Source organism: Actinia tenebrosa, unplaced genomic scaffold (genome assembly GCF_029948245.1).
Source record: "Actinia tenebrosa isolate PJP-AT-01 unplaced genomic scaffold, QUT_ActTen_1.0 PGA_scaffold10__47_contigs__length_13832649, whole genome shotgun sequence".
NCBI lineage: Eukaryota > Metazoa > Cnidaria > Anthozoa > Actiniaria > Actiniidae > Actinia > Actinia tenebrosa.
Genome location: NW_028292570.1, coordinates 12157872 through 12177699, shown reverse-complemented (window position 1 = coordinate 12177699; position 19828 = coordinate 12157872). Strand labels below are relative to the sequence as shown.

At 45.0% G+C, this 19828-nt stretch overlaps 1 pseudogene across 1 annotated transcript in view; it reads right to left on the bottom strand.

The window, feature by feature from the left end:
• The window catches only part of LOC116295986 (phosphatidylserine synthase 2-like), a 33320-nt pseudogene extending 16022 nt beyond the window's left edge, over positions 1 to 17298 (bottom strand). Inside the window, exons 1-3 of the transcript XR_016119222.1 lie at positions 16979 to 17298; positions 16012 to 16113; positions 15281 to 15363 (exon numbers count right to left, since the gene is read on the bottom strand). The product of XR_016119222.1 is annotated as a phosphatidylserine synthase 2-like (transcript). The remainder of the gene's footprint in view (positions 1 to 15280; positions 15364 to 16011; positions 16114 to 16978) is intronic.
• Positions 17299 to 19828: the final 2530 nt, after the last annotated feature.

Here is a 19828-nt window from a genome sequence, read left to right as displayed (position 1 = left end):
AGTCAGAGACATCTTTAGAGAAACTGCCATGAAACATACCTCGGGGAAAGAATCCAGAGAATGGTTATCAGGTCCCAACATGCGGTATTGGCCGCAGCAGTTAAACTTTGCTGTCTGGGCTGCTACTAAAGGATGCGGTATAGCCGCGGACATGTTCCATATTCCTTTCCTGCGATTTCATGTTGCTTTTACTATTCGTAGGATATTGTTTGAGTTAGGAGCACCGCTTCCTAGTGACACTATCTTTAAGCCGAAGGATAACAAATATGACAAAGTCGCATGGGAGCGATTAAGGAATGAGTTTAAGCTTACCAACCCTGATTTTCGCAACAAAGAGGGTGCCGCCCATGGTTTAGGAGAGACTTAAACCTATGCTTCGTATGTTGGCGCCAGCATAGAAACTCCGGGTATGGGGTATCCTAGCAGATGGGAATTCTCCGACTTAGGGGGTAAAGCGTCAAAAGGTGACTTGATTTACTTCATAGAAAGCAAAGAGAAATATCCTTGGGCGCCTTTCTTTGCCACAAAGGGCATTGGACTGAAAAACCTAGCAAGGATTAACCGCAGCATTGAAGCCTTTGTTTACTGCATTCTAGGGGCCCAGGTTAGCACTCGCAGCCCCATCGTAGATGCCAGCGGTGCGTCACAGGAAACGCAACAAGTATTCCTTGTCCTCTTCGAAAGCGCTGTTATCGAGAATGAGATTTCTAAGTCAGTTCAAAGATATCAATTAGCGGTGCAGCAATCTAAAGTGCGGCTAGATTACGCCTTGTCGCCCGGTTGTTGGCTAATGCCAAGTAATTTGGTCATCAACACTAATTCCGTTGTGGGTTACAACAATAAGCTGCAGCGAGCTACTAAGGATATGAAGTTTGGGGTGAATGACGTGAACTCCGACATGACTAAGGGCATTCCTCACTTCGTAGAGAAACCAAAAAAAGAGGTAGAAAAACCATTAAAAAAGGAACGCGCAGAAAAACCCGAACCAAAGAAACCAGTAAAGAAGGTTACCGAGGAATATGACCATAACTTACTAAAAGCCGGCCTAGCAGCTGCAAGCATTGGTCTGAGCTATTATATATGGCGATGAACAACCCCTACGTAGCTGGAGTAGATTGTGTTTATACGACTTACACAGGCGAAAAAAAATACAGCCAGGCAGCTTGGGTGGACGTTGAAGGCATGTCCGTGGATCTGAACTACTCGGGAAAGAAGTTAATCCTTTGTAGTATTTGCATTGGCACGAGCAGTCACGCCAACGTGGGCTTCAGGTTCCTGGATGACAATGGCATACTGCAGCCTATGCGCGCGAAGACGAACAACAGGGAGCCTGCACATTTCTCCGTAGAGCCACCAGCGAATAGCCTTGAAAATCATTCCGTTTGGACTTTTCACATGGTTGCTGATTGCCACGGGAAGGTAAAGCTGCAGATAAGAGCAGACGATACGGGAAAGGTTACGGTAAATAGCATAGAGGATCAAAGAGATTACGTTTATAATCATAAGAGCATTAGCACTCTTACGGTGGTTAGCCTTTAAATATATGAACCCACATGCAAAGGAAGATTGGTTTCTACATTACCTGGAGGAGAAGAACTACGTAAATGATGAATGGTTTAACACCGAATTGTGGGTAAAGGTTGGAGGTCTGGGATTAATCATGTGTACTATTAGTATTTCAACGGGGTGGCATTGTAATGTTGGGTTTAGGATCGTTGATGAGAGTAACCGACCATTACTACCCTATAGAAAAAAAGATAACAATAGGGCTCCAGTTCATTTCTCATTCGAAGCCGAAAGAACAAGCGCAGAAGACTTAACACCAGTAACTTTTCATATGATAGCTAATTGTCAATATGCAAAGTTACAGATTCGCCCCAGTGATGGGGTTACGTCGGGCGCCAATGCCGGTAAGCTGGGTCGCGTTCAGATAAATGCCGCCCCGTCAAAAAATCCCCCGACTGATGCCACTTGGAATCATAAGCCCATTAGCACTATGACAGCCATACCCTTGATACCAAATTATCAAGGCGGCGCGAATACTATCTTTACTTATCCCCAGTCGAGAACACCTCGGACACCCGACGACGATAAGCCCGACATAATATACAAGGATAAGATCAACCCTTCATCTTCTTCAGGAGGACCACCCCAATAGCTACTACGAGGATCCAAATGTTATTCCCCACGAACTTTAGCAGTTCGCCGCCGGCCCTAAGTGCCAAGGAAACAACCGAACCCAGCAGCCCAGGTAAGCCGGCTGCCATCTTTTTTCCCAAGTCCGTCAAACCAGAACCTAGTTTTTTTACGCCTGCGCCCGTAGCCTTAAGCGCGGATATGATCACGCTTACTGCGACGCTAATAGCAACCGAAAATGCCAGCGGCACACCGTACTTTATCAGGGCCCTTTTTATTTTTTCCTTGGTGGTAAGCCCCAGCTCCCTTTCCAAGCCATCTCTTTGCGCCTGCAACTCCGCGACCCTTTCTTGAAGCCTTCCTTCTTCTGCTTGAGCTGCCTCCCTTTCCCCATCAGCGCGAGTATGATCGTCGATTATTTCCCGTTGCGTTCGTATTTGCCCTTCCAGGTCCTCTATGGCCTGCTCTCTTTGTCTTAATTGCTCCTCCTTAACGACGATTTCCGTGTTTAACCGCCGCTCTTGCATTACCGAGGCTTCCAGCTCCGCACCCACGCGTCTAAGTTCGGAGTTCCTATCTCCGATGTCCATGACTGCGCGGTCAAAGTTATTTCTAGCAGCATCCCTTTCGCGCAGCAGTAATCCCAGGCGGCGCTTAGTGTCCTCGTCTTCCGCTTCGTTAGTTTCTTGTAATTCCTGTATTGCTCTTACGTATGCCTCATCCTTATTATCCATATCTCGTTTTAGATCTTCGATATATTCCGCCTACTGCTGCAATTCGGCTGTTTTTTCTTCTAATTGCTCCGTAAGTTCGTCAAGTCGTTCTCTATGTTCGTTTATGAGTTCTTGCTGCGTATTTTCTTCCACGTTGAGGGATTCTAAAGACTGCTGCAGTGCAGCTCTGCTGCCCGACGGCGTACTCGTTAGCTTTTCCTCTATGTCTTCCTTGGTAGCTCGTATTTTTGCGAGCTTTCCTCGATCCCTATCCAGGATTCCGGAGATGGCATGCATTTGACCGGTAGCCTTGGGGGTTGTAATGCCTTTAAGGAATTTCTCCTGTAGCCTCATAGTTTCCTTACTAGTTAAACTGGACAGCACGGATAAGTCGGGGCTACCCAGTGCTGTCGTTATTTCCTTCGGTAAGGCATTGTTAAGTGCGTTGGACTTTTTGCTTTGATAAAAGTCGTACCACCTTTCCCTGCCCACGTAACGAATTTGAATTTGACCCTTAGGACCGCGTTGGAATTCTAAGAGAGTCGAACTGGCGTTGGGATACCTCTTACGCACGTCGGTAAGTAGCTTTTCGGGTACCGTTTCACCGATAGCTGCCATTAAAGTTGGAGGGATTCGGGGGTCGGCAAAGAACCTTCCTTTTCTGTCGCGGATGACGTAAACCTTGGCGCCGCTTCTAGCAAGTCTACCCATGATTAGTTCCCTGCCGTATTCATCTTCTTCGAACATTAGCTGCGCTTTTTCAGGCATCCACTCGGGTAATAGCTCCCGAAGCCTTTCGAAGTCGTCTGGCGGTTCTTCCATGGATTCATCCATTTCCGCTTGTACTCTTCGCAACCACTCGTCGCTAGGAGCTTCAGGAACTAATCCCAAGTCGTCCATTCGCATGTAAGGTGGGGGGGATTTACCAGGGTTTTCCCTTTTGAACCTGTCCGTAAGGCTACATAAGGCACCGCGGGCCCTTGGACCATACTTGCGACGTAGCTTTTCGAAGAAGCCCGGCTTATCCGCTTCCGGCAGCAGGGTTACGTACTCATCGTCGTTAATGTCGACTTGGCCTTCTTCGGTAAGGGGGTCAAAATCCGTTCCTTCTACTTCCATTATGTATGATAAGCTCAAAGTTAAATCCCAACGTATTACCTAAGCAGGTTGGCGGGCTGAAAGCAGAACGCACCTTTCACCGGGTTACATTCACACCTTCTAGCGCAAAGCCAGGAGAAACCTTGTACGTAGGCGTGCCCCGTCTAACGGATAACCTAGTCTTAGTTCCTGGCACCTTGGCTTTAAGGTTCGACCTAGCGGTGCAGCCAGATACCGCAGACAAGCGCTATACCGTCAATAATGTGGGTAGGAACCTCGTCTCTAAGATGAGAATCAAGTTCGCAGGGGAATCCCTCTTGGATTTGAATAGGTACGATTTGTACACCACGTATAAGGATCTGTGGCTAACAGCCTTTGACCGTGCACAAAAGATAGAGCAGGGAATTGGAAGCGTTATCCTTCGTAAGCTTCGCAGCGATACTAACCCCGCGCCTACGGACTCCAGTGGAGCAACCGCAGTAGCAGACGCAACGAGGGTAAAGACCGCCTATGGTAGCAAGTACGTTATCCCTTTGGATTTCGAAGTAATTACGAGTCATGGTGTATACTACCCCAGGCAGTTATCCGAGTTACAGTTTGAAGTAACCTTGGCGGACACCACGAACGTCATAGGAGGAATGGACAGCGCAATTAGCGGGGCTGTTGATCCTTATTCTATCACTAATCTAGAATTACAGTATGAGACCGTGTACAGCGAAGAGCTGGCCCGTAGCGCTGGCATGGAGTACAGCGCCGGAAAGGCATTCCTTTACGACCACGTAGTGATGTATAAGACATTTAGCTTCTTGGATAAGACGGATGAGGTTATCAACCAAAGCATTAACCTCCCCCAAAGAAGTCTCACGGGGTTGATGCTGGTGTTTGCCAAACCCTACGAAGCCGGTAAGCGCGACTCCGAAGCCTTTCATAACCCCAACATTACTAACGTGGGGGTAAATGTCAACGGCGTTCCAAACAAGGTTTACTCCCAGGGAATAAAGCCCGCAGACATTTACAGAGAGGCCGCGCGCAAGTTTGGCGACCAAATTAACCCTGAGGAATTCTTCAATGATAAGTACGCGCTGTGGATTGATATGCGCACAACTAACGACGAAGACCTACATGGTCAAGGCCTCCGTCTAGTAAATACGCAGGATGGGATAACATTGGAGATCAAGCGCACCAAGAACACCAGTGCGGGCAACAGTGACAAGATAAACTGCTACGTCTTCGTCGTGTCTGACGCGCAACTGAGCGTAGAAATGAATCAGCTAAAGAGCGTTGCCTATTAATGACTTCGTTGCCTCAGCCATTCTAAAAATAAGATATTCCTTACGTATAATATGCTTCGCGTATTTGAAAACAACGAAACCAAACTGCAAGTCGTGCAAGGCGATAAACTTTATTTCAAAGCAAAGGAAGTGGCGCTGGCATTGGGTTATGAACGCCCAAAAGATGCAATTAAGGTGCATGTTCGTGAAAAGTATAAGGTAAAGCTTAGCGAACTTAGAGTGGAGGTGAATCGCCTCCCCTCGTATTCACAGCCTAATTCCCTGTACGTAACCGAATCTGGGTTGTATCAATTGATATTCAGTTCAAAGTTACCCAAAGCGCTGAAATTCCAGGATTGGGTCTTGGAGGACGTACTTCCTACGCTTAGAAAAACCGGTAAGTACGAAATAGAGCGACGGTTTGACACACCCAACAAATAAATCTTTAAGATAGAAAATGAGTTCGACCTGCATAAGAAAGTTGTCGATTACATCCGCCGCTTTTACCCTCAAATGCTCATAGCACCAGGCTTAGGTGAACTACAGGATTCTGACAGCAAACGCATAAAGTGCTGGCAGAAAGGCTACCAACGCGGTCAGCCTGACCTACTCATCTTGAATGCACACTCACGATACCGCGGTTTCTGCATAGAGTTGAAGACTCCCAAAGGTAATGGGGTATTATCTGACAGTCAACGCCAACTATTGGAAAGGTACAAGCAGAATGGTTATAAGGTGTTAATCAGCAACGACTATGATGACCTATGTCGTGCTGTTAGCGACTATGCACGAGGCATTCGTATTCCCTGTTTGTGGTGTCGTAAGCGCTTCAAGACTGTGGAGACAAGGGCAACGCATTTAAAGATATTTCATAGATATAATGAGGCTGAGTGTGATACATTGGCGCGATCTGATAGAAGGTAAAGCATACGAAATAAAAAATTACATCGTCTTTGAAGACATCGACTGTTTGCGGTTAGTCCTCAAAGACTCAGAGTATTCACTTTGGGCGCCAGATTGCGTGCGGTATGTAATCCAAGGTGAGGAATTCACCCACTTACGCAGCTATGGTAAGGTAAATGGCCGATGGAAGTTTGACATTGAAAGAAGAGTCACTCCATCTCCTCTTTGTAGTTAAGCGCCCGCTGCGCTTTAGGATCCGCGGAGCACCAATGGGATCCTTCGGAGAATACCTTGTCGCAATGAAGGCAGGTGTATTTTTTACGCGGCGGCTTACAAGGGGTAATGCAGTCGGCAGGTAGTTCGCAAGTAATACAGTCCATATATTGAAAGGGTGATTAGGAATCCTCCAAGGAATGCGGCTGCGTAGGCTAGCATATACCTTTAAAAGGGGTCCTTATTTTTATTGTTGTTTTGTTGATGATACTTAACAAACAACAAGAAAAATAAGAATGGGATTTGAGACTCTTTGCACAAGTCATACTTTACTACGTCTCTTGACGAAAAAAAGGTAGTGACGATCCGCTCTTCTTTTAAAAGGGTTCTTATCCTGCAACCTCCTTTAAAAGGGGTTCCTATTATTCTTGTTGTTTTGTTAAATGTCGTTGATTCTTATTTTTATTGTTGTTTTGTTGATGATACTTAACAAACAACAAGAAAAATAAGAATGGGATTTGAGACTCTTTGCACAAACCCTATCTTACTATTTTAGCTTCCTAACTTCTACGGGCTTTTCTCACAGCCTCATTACCAGCATGCCAAGCTTCGAAGCGATCTAAATACTCCTTGAAACCGCCTTGACCCTCATACAAACACTGCCAAATATGTTGACCGCTCCTTTGACAGCCGCAGCGCTCACAGTTGGCCTCCCAGTACTCTCTATCTTCCCACCTTACGCCTTCTACGAGGTCAAACTCCGCAAACGTTTCGTCTATTTCTTTCTTGCGGCGCGTTAACTCTTTCGTGGTGTCAACCGGACAACATCGGGCGGCAACGTCACCGTGCTCCTCACATGCTACGCCCAGCAGATCATAATTACCGTAGCATCTATGTTGGTGCCAGGCGTCGGTAACGTCCTCGTCGCAGCGCACGCATACATTCTTTAAACAAACCCTTCTGCTACGATGGTACTCCAACGCCTGCGCGCTGCTAAACTGCTTATCACAGTCCTCGCAAACGGTAACGTTGTTTACTTCCTTACTGCATACCCGTCTTTCGACGTGATATTGCAATCTTTGCTTGCTGCTGAACTCCCTTTCACATTGCTTGCACTTCATTATAACTAAGTGTTATTTAAGCCTTATAAGGGATACTTAATAAAGTCCTGCACGCTTTCTTTTGCCCAGCCCGCTATTGTCAACAGGGCGCCAAACCTCTCCGCGCGCTTCAGACCGCACATTTCATCATACAATTCCTGCACGCGCTCCCGCAGCCGATCGATCTCCTCCCTTTGCATTTCTATGGTGTCTCTTTTATCTTTTGCGTCGGTGGCAATCCTTCTTACTGCTTCCACAGGCTCCATCGTATATATAATGGATCCGAACCATATTCCCTGCAATGCTCTGATAGTAGGACCCACCGGCTGCGGAAAGACCCAGTTCGTAGTAGAGCAGCTATTAGGACCCTTTAGATACCGCTTCGACTACATAGTGCTATTATGCCCCACCTACGTGAATAATCGCACCTGGGAAGGCATAGGAGTGAAAGATGACGACTTCTTCGTAGATATCTTAGATCCTAATGAGTTATCCAGCGATTTGAAGTTCTGGCACAAACAATTCCCTAAAGATACGCAAACCTTGCTCATACTGGATGACATCGCCTGCGGGGACGACGTAAAAAGACGCACTTCGGAGTTGGTGAAGCTCGCTTTCAGCGGCAGACACGACAATATCAGCGTTTGGTTGCTCTCGCAGCAGCTTACCAGCGTCTCTAAGCCTTTTAGGGAAAACATAGGCTCACTTGTCGTATTTTATACTCCGAGCCGGAGTGACCTGGAAACCATCTTAAGCGACTACGGCAGTGAGATATCCAAGGAACAGTTGCACGAATACATGCGGCATTTAAAAACGCACCAACATTCCAAGATGATCTTCTCTTTGAGGTTTCCCTACACGGTTGGAATCTATGATTCCTAATGTATATGGACATTGAGCAGCTCTTAGATGAAGTTCCCACGCAGTTAGATGAAAGTAACCTCAAGGAACAACTTAACATCCTTGTGTCATCTGGGAAGTGCAAAGAAATGATAGGCAAGGAACTTACCCATGAGCAGGTTAATAAGTTGTCGGAAGAGGAAGTCAAAAAGTTCCATAAGAGGTACGAGGCCGCCCTTGCAAGTAAGGCCACAGACGCCGTAGCAGACTCCGCTATCCGACTTGCAACTAAATTGCTTGGACTTGCGCTGCCCATAGACGACGTGGAGCAACTGCGGAAGGACATAAGCGAGGACTATGGTATCGCCCAAGAACTTAAGATAACCTGCGGCTGGTTGTCTTTGAAGTGCGGTAAGTTAATGGCAGTCGCCTCTGCGGCACTTCACGTAGCTCAGCATGTCGACTTGAAGGAGGTACTGGTGTCTTGGAAGGACTTCAAGAAGGACAGGGACGTTGAAAAGGTCTTCCAGGCGGCACTTGCTGAGGTACCTGATCAAGTCGCCTCAAGTACTTAGTCAAGTCATTGTCAAGTACTTAGTTAAGTCGTTGTCAAGTCGTTGTCAAGTCATTACCAAGTCATTGCCAAGTCATTGTCAAGTCGTCATCAAGTTACTTGTCAAGTCCTTCAAGTCCCTTAATATAAGATGAGTGGCACCGAAGAACAACCACCCGTAGAAGATACCAAGATTACCAAGGCTAAATCCCCAGGCAGAGTTGCCGCGGGAAAGAAGCTCGCGGAGATGAATAAAAAGAACAAGGCAAAAAAGGAGGAAAAGGTGGAGGAAGAGGAATCCTTTATTAATCCGGGATACGTCATTGGCGCGTTAGGAGTCGCTATAGCAGCAGGTAGCCTCTACTTACAATGGCGGGCAACGAAAAAGGTAGAACCACCAAGATATCGCGCGCCCGTGCACGCACCTGTGGAGGTTAGAAAAAGTAAGATCCCTGAAATGGAGTAACCTTCTCGCTTTGTAATATAATGTCAACCAAATTAATTGACGCCGTCCAAGAAGCTGCTATCACAACCTCCATCATCGCCGCTATTGGCTGGGTAGGTAAGAAAGTCCTAAAGGAGGACCTTACTGAGGACCCAAGTAAAGACCTGAGTAACTTTGCTAAGATGACCGCTGCCGTATGCGGGGCTATCATGCTAAGAAATTACCTACAGAAGGAAAAGTACCTGCCTACGGTGTAATATATAATGGCTAGCGTGGTCGCAGGTGGAGTTATTGCAGCTTTAGCATTCACTGGAGCTAATTATGGTGGTCAGTATTTAGATAGATTAGTTAGAGGCGACAAAAGCGGAGATTTGGCCGCCGAAAGGAAGAGACACGACTTAGCGCTGGAGAAATATCAGCGGGACGTTGCAGCTTGGAATGAAAAAAGACAAGCTTACAGGGATTGGTTGGATAAGAACTACCAAGACAAGATGCAGGCAGACAAGAACTTCGAAAATACAGACTACGCCTTTAAGCTCTATGCGCAAGCACACCCCGACTTTAGAATGAGAAAGCCCCAGTTTAAGAATTACTACCAGCCTTCTAAGAAACAAAGAGACAATGAGCTGGTATTCGTAGGAGTCGCAGGGCTGGCGGGAGGCGTAGCCTTGGCGTATCTAATATAATGATCGTCTTTTTGGAAAGCGACAAGAATAACTTTACCAGTTATCTGAATCCTCCCATTAAAGCCCATAAGGTTAGGCTGGTTAGTTGCTCTTTGTACAATTCTTGGTATAATTTAGTCAATGGCATGGTCAACGTACTTAAGGCGCCTAACAATTACCAAGGTGAAATGCTACCCGATGGACATTACACGCCAATCACCCTTGCTAAGGAGCTCGCCAAGCGCGGTTATACTCTCACCACAGGATTGCCGCACGAAATGACCCTCAAACATAATATGCCAAACTATTCAGTGACTTTTGGAAAGTCTGACCCATTGGGATCTTTATTATGTGCCTCGGGCAAAACAATTACCAACACAGCCATACCCGTGAAATGGAAAGTCGCATCCTCTTACGAAGTCTATTGCGACTTGGTCAATAGTTACAGCAATGGAGAAAAGTCTTCTCTTATGTCCAAGTTTCTACCCAAAGGTAATCCATTTGACCCAGTAGAATATACTCCCATTTCTTTAAGCTATGACTTGTCTAATTTGGTAGAAAGCATAAACATCACCATTAAAGTGGACGGAAAGACGGTGGATTTCAACGGGCGAAAGATCAATCTTGTTTTGGAATTCATATAATGGGCCGCGTAGAGGACAAACTCAAAAGGATTTACTATGGGCCTGAAGGCTATTGGAAAGGAGCGTCGGCCATTAAGAAACTCGCGACCGTGGCCAGGGTATCAGAAGAAACGGCTAAGAACTGGCTAAGAAAACAAACCCTCTGGCAGGTTTATCTTCCCGTGCCCAAGTACATTCCCAGGCCCAGCTTCACCGTAAATACCCCCAATGAAGTTCATCAGGCGGATTTGCTTTTCTTGCCGCACGACAAGGTGAGAAGAAAGACCTATAGATACGCTTTGACCGTAGTCGATATCGCAAGCAGATACAAGGACGCCGACCCCATAACCAGTAAGGATTCTGGGGAAGTCGCAGAAGCCCTAGGTAGGATTTATAAGCGTGTCTTGAAATGGCCCAAGCTGCTGCAAGTGGATGTGGGGACAGAGTTCATGGGCGTGGTTACCAAGACCCTGAAAGACCACGACACTAAGATTAGGAGAGCTGAAGCAGAGTACCACAGGGGTCAGAGCATTGTCGAAAGATTCAATAAAACCCTGGCCGAGCGCCTCTTTGGATACCAGTATTGGAAAGAGCTGGAAGATCCCTCCAAGCGCAACAGGGAATGGACTCAGCGGCTCCCCCAGGTCGTCGCGGCTTTGAACAACGAGGCGGCCAGGGCTACGGGAATGAAACCCAAGGATGCCATAAAAGAGAAACACGTGGAACACAAGTCCTACGTCAGAAGTTCGAGGGCGGTCGGACTGAAGGAAAAAAAGCTACCCAGCGACATAGTGGTCAGATACCTCTATCAGCCGGGGGAACTCGAAGGTGGCAGTAAGAGAGCCACGGATCCTAACTGGTCTTTGGAAACGTATGAGATTTCGAAGTCCGTCACCAAGGAAGGGCAACCCGTGTTGTATTACCTAAATGGCCCAAGTCGTGGATTCGTCATGGAAGAGCTGCTCATAGTCCCCAAAGACTCAGAGTAGCGCAGCTCCACGCGCCCGATTGCACTCTAGGCATGTCAGTCTTACATTGCCTCTACAATGCCCGCGTTTATTATTTATGCGATCCACGGAGAACTGCTGATCGTCATTTGGGTCAAACCTCCATAGTAGAGGTATGTTACACTTGGCACACCTTGCCCCTTTCTTATAGACGTCGTCCACGCATAGGTCGAACGTCATATTTTTTTCTTCGTCGTGCCGCTTGTAGCGAAGGAGTTTCTTAGCAATGTTCTCCTTTGCCATGTCTTCTGGCGTCTTATCGTAACGCAGTTGCGGCCCCCAGCTTCTCTTCAACTGTTTGGCATACTCCACGCGGCTTACGGCGGTGTAGATAAGGTTGCTCCAACACAGCCGCTGGTCTATAATCCATAAGGTTTCCTTTATGGTAAGCCCTTGCGCGCTGTGGACTGTCATGCAATAGCCCAAGCGCCAGTCTGGATGGGAGGTTATTTTTTCCACCTTTTCTATGGGTACCCAGGCTTTATCGTGCGTTACTGCGTTCTGCAGTTGAACGTCGGTACCCGGCACCCAGACATCTCTTCTTTGCATGCGGGTATCGTGGGGTTTGTAACAAACAGGTACCAAATGACTAGGAAAGCGCTCCTGGTGTATTTCGAACAGGTCTTTCTGTATGCGGGCCTGTGCTGCGCGCTTGCTGCTTAGCACCAAATCCTTTGGATGCCATGTGTAAAGAAAGTCCTCGTATTTCTTCGCTCGTATGTGCTTACGTAGTATCTTGTTTTGTTCCGCGTCGCTAAGGCCCCTTAATTCCGCCTTTAATTTACGTACTTGGTCTTTACTGCGGTAGTCGGTGTTGATTTCCTCTGCATGGTCTACCATTCCTTTTAACCATTCGTGGGGCATTTCTCCGGCTATTGGAGGAGGTTGGCATGGATCCCCAGCAAATATCACCTGGCATTTCCCTTTTAGGAAGTCTACGAACTCCTGCAGTATTTCTAAAGGAACGGTGCAAATCTCGTCCCAAAGTATTACCGGAGGTATGTCGTGTACTGCCTCCGGTACCCACTTTTGGCCATTCCAGCGAAAGAAGCTGTGGTAGGTTTGCGCGTCGTAACCCATCTCCGTTAATTCCCTTTCCAAACGATGCGTAGGAGTTAACACCTTTATCTTTGGAAAGAGTTCCAAAACCCTGGTGGTCTTACCACTACCACCCGTTCCGTAAAGGTAAGAGAAGCGTTGGTAGGAAATGGGGTCCGTAACCAACGGTAATGGCTCTTCTGTGGGGGTAATGGCGCCTTTTGTGTGTCCACCATGATATTCCACACGTTCTCTCCAGGCTTTTATCTCTTCGTCTTTAACGCGCCATTGACCACTTTCCGCTAACTCGTCTTCGGTGTAGAACTCCTGCATCTTTTCTAACACTTCGGGCTTTACGTACAAGGAATCTGTGGCTACACGTGGTATGTCCTCTTTGTCGAACCGTAGCAGCATTGCAAGAAGGTTAATGTGCGCATATGCTAACATACTGGCGCGTAAATGGTAATATTGCGGTCTGTGATCTTGGTAGTAACACAGTGCATTCCACCTATGTTCTTTTTGACCTTCTACGAAGTAGTTCCACTTTTCCACAGATACCATCGATCCATCGTCATGTGCGCGCTTTACGAGGAAGCTTAACTCTCCTTCGTCCGTTATTAAGCGTCGCTGCATATGTTTTTCGCCTTCTTTTGCGCCCTGAGTGAACTTTCCTATGACAACCCGCGCGGTGGGGTTATGCTCAGGTAACCATTTTGTGAAGGAGGAGCGGCACAATATGGCTTCGTGGGCGGTGTACGTCATAAGTTTATGCTCTTCAAAGAACTTTAACAACGGCACGGGAATCCATTCCTTCTCCTGTAAATGTTTACCATACCACGCGTAAATTATGGGGTGTAAGCCCTTTGCTAACTTCCATGAGGTTAATCTTACAAACCCCGTAGCTGGAGCGTCATAGCTACCGTCTAAGGACACACGAAAGAACTGTGAGTCTGGATGTCCGTAGCGGTCATAATACTCCTTACAATCCCCCAATCCTTTAAAACTTGCGGGGTAACAGTGTTTCATGTCTAAGGAGACGTATTCGTTTTCGTCATACTCCATGTTCCACAGACCTCCATGACCATGCTCTACACAGGCTTTGGCTATGTCGGCGAATTCCTTAGGCGTGGACTTCCATCTGTTCCTCTTCTTTGCGGCTAAGAAGTCCAAACTACGAGAGCTAAGGACCTCGTCTGAGAAGTCTTCCCCTAAGGTTTCACAGGCACTTTGAATGCGTTGGTGTTCAATTTCGGGGCGGTAAAGAGTACCATCCTGCGTCATAAACTGACTTCCTTCCGAATCCATCAACCAAACGGAGTTTTCGTGGACTAATTCTACCAACGGAGAAGCTTTATAGACCTTAGTTTCCTTCTTTTTGGGAAACCTAAGTTCTCGCCAAGCGTGTCCATTGTGTTGGTAAATGATTATGGGGGCACCTCTACCTCCGTATTTGTGCGTACCTGGGTAAATGAACCCGTCAGTGATATCTTTTACGTGTATGCGGCGTTCTAAGGCAGTCTCTAACTTCTTGATGTTGTCTATGGTGGCTCCGGCCTTATGTGTGTCTTTTTCCCATTTCCTGATGGCTTCTCTTCTCTTTAAAGTTAACTTACCACCACGGGTGGAGTCCTCAAAGAACTCTCTTACTAACTTCGCAACACAGTTACCTGGATGTCGCATTGGTTTGAGCTTCTTAACGTCGGGCTTCTTAATCTCGTACGCACCGTAAATGACCACAGTAACTGGGTAAGCGACCTCGTAAAACATCATGTCAATGCCTACTAACGCTCCCGGACGCGTATTTTCACTTAAGACAAACAGGTTTTGCTTACCTGACGCCCGAATAGGATTACGGCCCTTTTCGATTATCCACTCGCCGTCTAAGTACTTTATAAACGTCAACTCCAACCGGTAGTTACCTTCGGGCATCATGTCGATAATTTTTTCTGCTCTTTCTTCGTTCATCGTCTCATCTGTATCTCCCTCCATAAATGTTGTGAAGGCAAAGTCGGCGTCCAGGCGATCCAACACCTGAGTTCTTAGCTTACGCACAGTTTTGTTTCGTATGCTCTTGATGGCGTCCATCTATATCTAAGGAATATCTTAACCTCCGTTTACGGTACCCAACACAGCAGCAGTAAGGGACTTTTCGCGCTGCCACCCGATCGCGCAAGACCCCCTGTAGGGCCTCGTCACTGCGGGTTATACCCGTGTCATTTTTGGGGGTGTGCCGGCGATTCGCGTGTCCCCCTTACTGCTGCTAACTCATGCAAAAATAAATGGATTTTATAGCATACATATCATAGTACCGAAGTGTGACGTCATCAAATTCCAAATTTAGCAAATTTCATATTTGAAGAGAACATGACATTGCCTACATTCTGCAAAATTAAGGGTGATTTAAGTTCAAAAAATCCTCATACATTTTCTCTTATTTTGCACTGGATCCAAACTTATTAAATTCAGTACCAAATAAAAGAAAATGTATGAAGTTACATGTATTTTTTATTACATTTGCTTTTCACACTATCATCCTGAAATTTCACAGTATATCATATTTTACATGCAGTTTCAGATACAGTAATGTCAAAACACCCCAAAGTTCTTTAAAAATATTTTTGTGACGTCATCACTTTGGTACTCTAGAGAGATGTTAGTTATTGGTCAATCATTACCAGGGTGTGGACGCTTGAATGATCCGTCTCTGATCTGAGTGACACCAAACAACAAGAACACCATTACACAAGCGAACAATCCTCTGTAAAATGGAAACAAATTTTAAAGTTAAATAACAGACATTAAAAGAAAAAAGTATGGATTGGTTGGTTAGTGTACTGCCTGCTAAGCAAGAGGTCCATAGTTTGATCCTCAGTGACCTCACACACTTGTTTTAAGGAGCAAGTGTGGCTTGGTTGGTTAGTGTGCTGCCTGCTAAGCAAGAGGTCCATAGTTTGATCCTCAGTGACCTCACACACTTGTTTTAAGGAGCAAGTGTGGCTTGGTTGGTTAGTGTGCTGCTTGCTAAGCAAGAGGTCCATAGTTTGATCCTCAGTGACCTCACACACTTGTTTTAAGCAGCAAGTGTGGCTTGGTTGGTTAGTGTGCTGCCTGCTAAGCAAGAGGTTCATAGTTTGATCCTCAGTGACCTCACACACTTGTTTTAAGCAGCAAGTGTGGCTTGGTTGGTTAGTGTGCTGCCTGCTAAGCAAGAGGTCCATAGTTTGATCCTCAGTGACCTCACACACTTGTTTTAAGCAGCAAGTGTGGCTTGGTTGGTTAGTGTGCTGCCTGCTAAGCAAGAGGTCCATAGTTTGATCCTCAGTGACCTAATACATGGTGTTTAGAAAGGCAAGTGGTAGCATTACTTTAATTTCTGTTAAATGTAATTGTGAACATTATAGAATACCTTTTAGTATTATATTGACTATCCATCGGCGTTAACTCAAACAATGCAACATATACAAGCACAGCAAGCATTCCAACAAGGACTGTGATGGTATGTGCTTGCCTGCAGACAAAATAAAACAAAGGCTGTCAGAAAACAACTTTTTTCTTATTCCTAAAATTGGTCCAAATAGGGAATGTGCCCTCAGCCTTGAATGTAAGATAGAAAAGTCTGTAGCGCACCATCAGTTGCAACACACAGATGACAGTAGACGTTGTGAAAGTCTAAACCAGAATGAACACAAAATTTCAAGATAAAAAAACGTTTTTGTATTACTTCCACTGTGGCAAACATTGGGTAACCTCATAATCATGGCTCAAGCAGTGATCAGAATATTGTCTCATAATCACTGGTTGCTTGACCAATCACAGTGCACTAAACTCTACATTCAAGTCTCAGATTATACTAATTTCCATTTAAATCAAAAACATATTATAGTAAGTGATTATGTAATCAGCTCCTGATTTATTCATTGATATTTTAATGATTCCTTTTATGGGTCTTTCTTGGTGTACCAATCTTTATTGTATTCTGGGTTAGGGTTTTCGTTTAGCAGGGTATTGTTTAGCTACAACTTCATTATCCTTGCCTATTGTTTTCATGCTTCAGGTGCTTTTAATACAACACCAAGTAGAAAGAGTCCATGTTATTCGACTCAAAGATAGAAAGAGCTCGTGTTAATTATTTGACTCAAATATACAGAAAAATCCATACCTTATTAACTGGCTTAAGACTGTCATTGATAGGCGATATAAAAGTTCAATGAGAAGCGTTTATGAGTTAATTTAAATCCAAGTTATAATAAATGTTAATATAAACAAATGGTTTACACTTATTAACCCAGACGTTATGCACGAAGCTGGTGAAGGTTATTCCTTCAACTATCAGTTTTCTTTAGTTCAAGCTCAATAACACCATTTTGACCTACCAGAAAAATGTATTAGTGCCATCATCACTGAATTGTTGGGTCTGTTTTCGGTCCCATTCACATGCGATGGCAAAAGGACGTCGTTCAACATGGTCTCCACCATTGGCTCGTACTGTTGATTGCTCACTTAACTTCATGACTTTCTCCATAGAACTCTTACAACAGCACTGTCCACAAGTACATCTACACTCGGTTGACTCCTTTAGCTTAGCCATGACGTGTTATTGAAGAGATCAGAGGTGGTTTGGGGTATTTTTATGTTGGATGTTGTTTGGAATCCCTTCGAAAAAACCCTGTTGAACTTTTATTAACAACCTGTAATGAATGAGGAGGACTGGGAACTATCCTCACCTCAGACCCTCGCGGTTAAACTCATGAATTTGGGAGCGCAGTTCAACCGCAGTATCAAAATATATATATTGGTTAATATTGTAAAGAAATGATTACAATTAATAAAAAAATCATGGACCGAGTATTAGCTCACGCGGGAGACAATAGAGGTCGACTTGGAGCAAGCTTATGGTTTTGCGAAAATCTAAGGCTGCTCTCTCTTTCCGTGTTTTGAGTATTACACTTAAACCCTGCATCACGGTACAGCAAGTAGAAGGAGCGTGGAGCACCCTCGGGAAGCCTTCGGGAATGGTGGGAACAGGTGAAGAGGGTATGTTCCAAGTCTCACAGACGTGAGAGGGGACACTTCATATATAGTCTATATGGTGATGTTCTGCTGGATAGGGTATGGTTTATCAGGATTTTGGTCTTAGACATGTTATACTATTTCCGTGTTGATGTCTTCAAGAGATTCATCCGTCTCAGATAGACAAGTGCTGTCTAGCGTTTTTCAAAATGTAGGAAATACTTTAAAACCATGGGCTACAGCCCATTCGTTTTGCTCAAAGACGACTGAAAATTAGCATTTTGCAATTTGCTGTCGAAAGTAAATTTTTTTGGAAAATAAAAATTTGGGTTTTTCGTTTCACAAACAATTTTACCATCGTTTGTTTGCAATGTTTCGGTCGAATATCAAGCACATGGCTGACACGGCTATCGATCATCCTAGAAATCTAGCTAAAAATCTCTCATTTAACTCATCGAAAAGTCAATTCAAGTGGAATGCAGAGTACGAAGACCTCAAGAAATTCATCTTGTGTAATATAGAACAGGATCAAACCAATTTAATCACCGAAAGCGATAACGGCTCTTGCAAGGTTTTAAAGCTCGAAACGATCACTTTCAATTTCTCTTCAAATACAAGGGGCATCTAAAACCGAGTACGAAGATAAATTTAAAGAGATTGTCGAGCATGAAGTAGAAAAAACTCTCGTTGTCGATATCATCGCACTTAGTCAGGTTAGCGAGAAAATAACTCAAACTTCACAGTTAACATGTAAAATGTAAACTAGCGAAGATAGTAGGATACTAAAGACATAAAAGATAAAGGTTTTGGGTGTAGATATATCGCTTTGTGTAAACTTCGTTACTAAGCAACATATTCAGTATCAGAGAAAATCTTTTCCCAATATACTTTGGCTTAACTACAGCACAGCACAGCACAGCACAGCACAGCACAGCACAGCACAGCACAGCACAGCACAGCACAGCACAGCACAGCACAGCACAGCACAGCACAGCACAGCACAGCACAGCACAGCACAGCACAGCACAGCACAGCACAGCACAGCACAGCATGTTGTGCAGGAGGTCGTGGTTCAAGCCTCGGCCGGACCAACACTCAGGGTCTTAAAATAACTGAGGAGAAGGTGCTGCCTTTGTAACTACATCTGCAAATGGTAAGACCTTCAAGTCTTCTCGGACAAGGACTTTAAACCGTAGGCCCTGTCTCCTAACCCTTCCTAACCTACAGTAAAAATGGGGGACATAAAAGAACCACTGAGGACGTAAAAAGAAACCCTGGCAGTGACCACCCTCAGTTCCTCCACTTCATACTAACCATCTCTAGCTACTCATGCTTGTAAATTGCATAAAAAGCAATCTGTCATTCACAACTCCATGTAAAGCGCCTTGGATTATATCCACATATAAAAGTGCGCTATGTAAATCATAATCATTTCATTTCATTTCATTTCATTTCATTTCACAGAGCGGCACGGCACAGCACAGCACAGCACAGCACAGCACAGCACAGGACGGCACGGCACGGCACGGCAAGGCATGGCTCATCAATGATGATGTCCTACTGTATGGCATCTAAGAGGAAATAATCATTGCAAAATGTTCTGATTCATCAGTGTCTCACGAGCAATTACTTGCCTCTGCCTTCAGCATTGAACAATGATTGCTTACACCCCATTACTAACAAATCATGATAATTCTTTTGCTCAAGTTCATCCAGTAACTGCCTATTGTGTTGTTCAGTTCACAGGTTATTTCTAAGTGTTATAATCATTATTGCTATCATTGGTCATATTATTGCTATTTTCAGTACTTTTATAGTGTCATGTGATCATGCGCAATGTTGTATACAATGTTTCTCAGTGTGTACGTCGCTGCTTTAGTTACACAACAGCATCGAAATGATCATATGGATTAGATTAGATTACTATGTTTCATAGTTAGACCACAGGGAGCCCATAACTAACGATAGGGAGATACATATAGTGTCATGTGATCATGCGCAATGTTGTATACAATACCTAGATACACAGCAATGAGGTGATCCTATGGATTTTATTAGATTACTATATACTTTATTATGCACGGCAACTCCGCCGACCTCGAGTAGCAACCATTATTCGTGGTCACTGAACGGAACTGTAAACAAGGAGATTTGATTGGAAAAATACACAAAACTCGAGGATCAGTATTGCCCGTGTCCACTGATGTTAAATA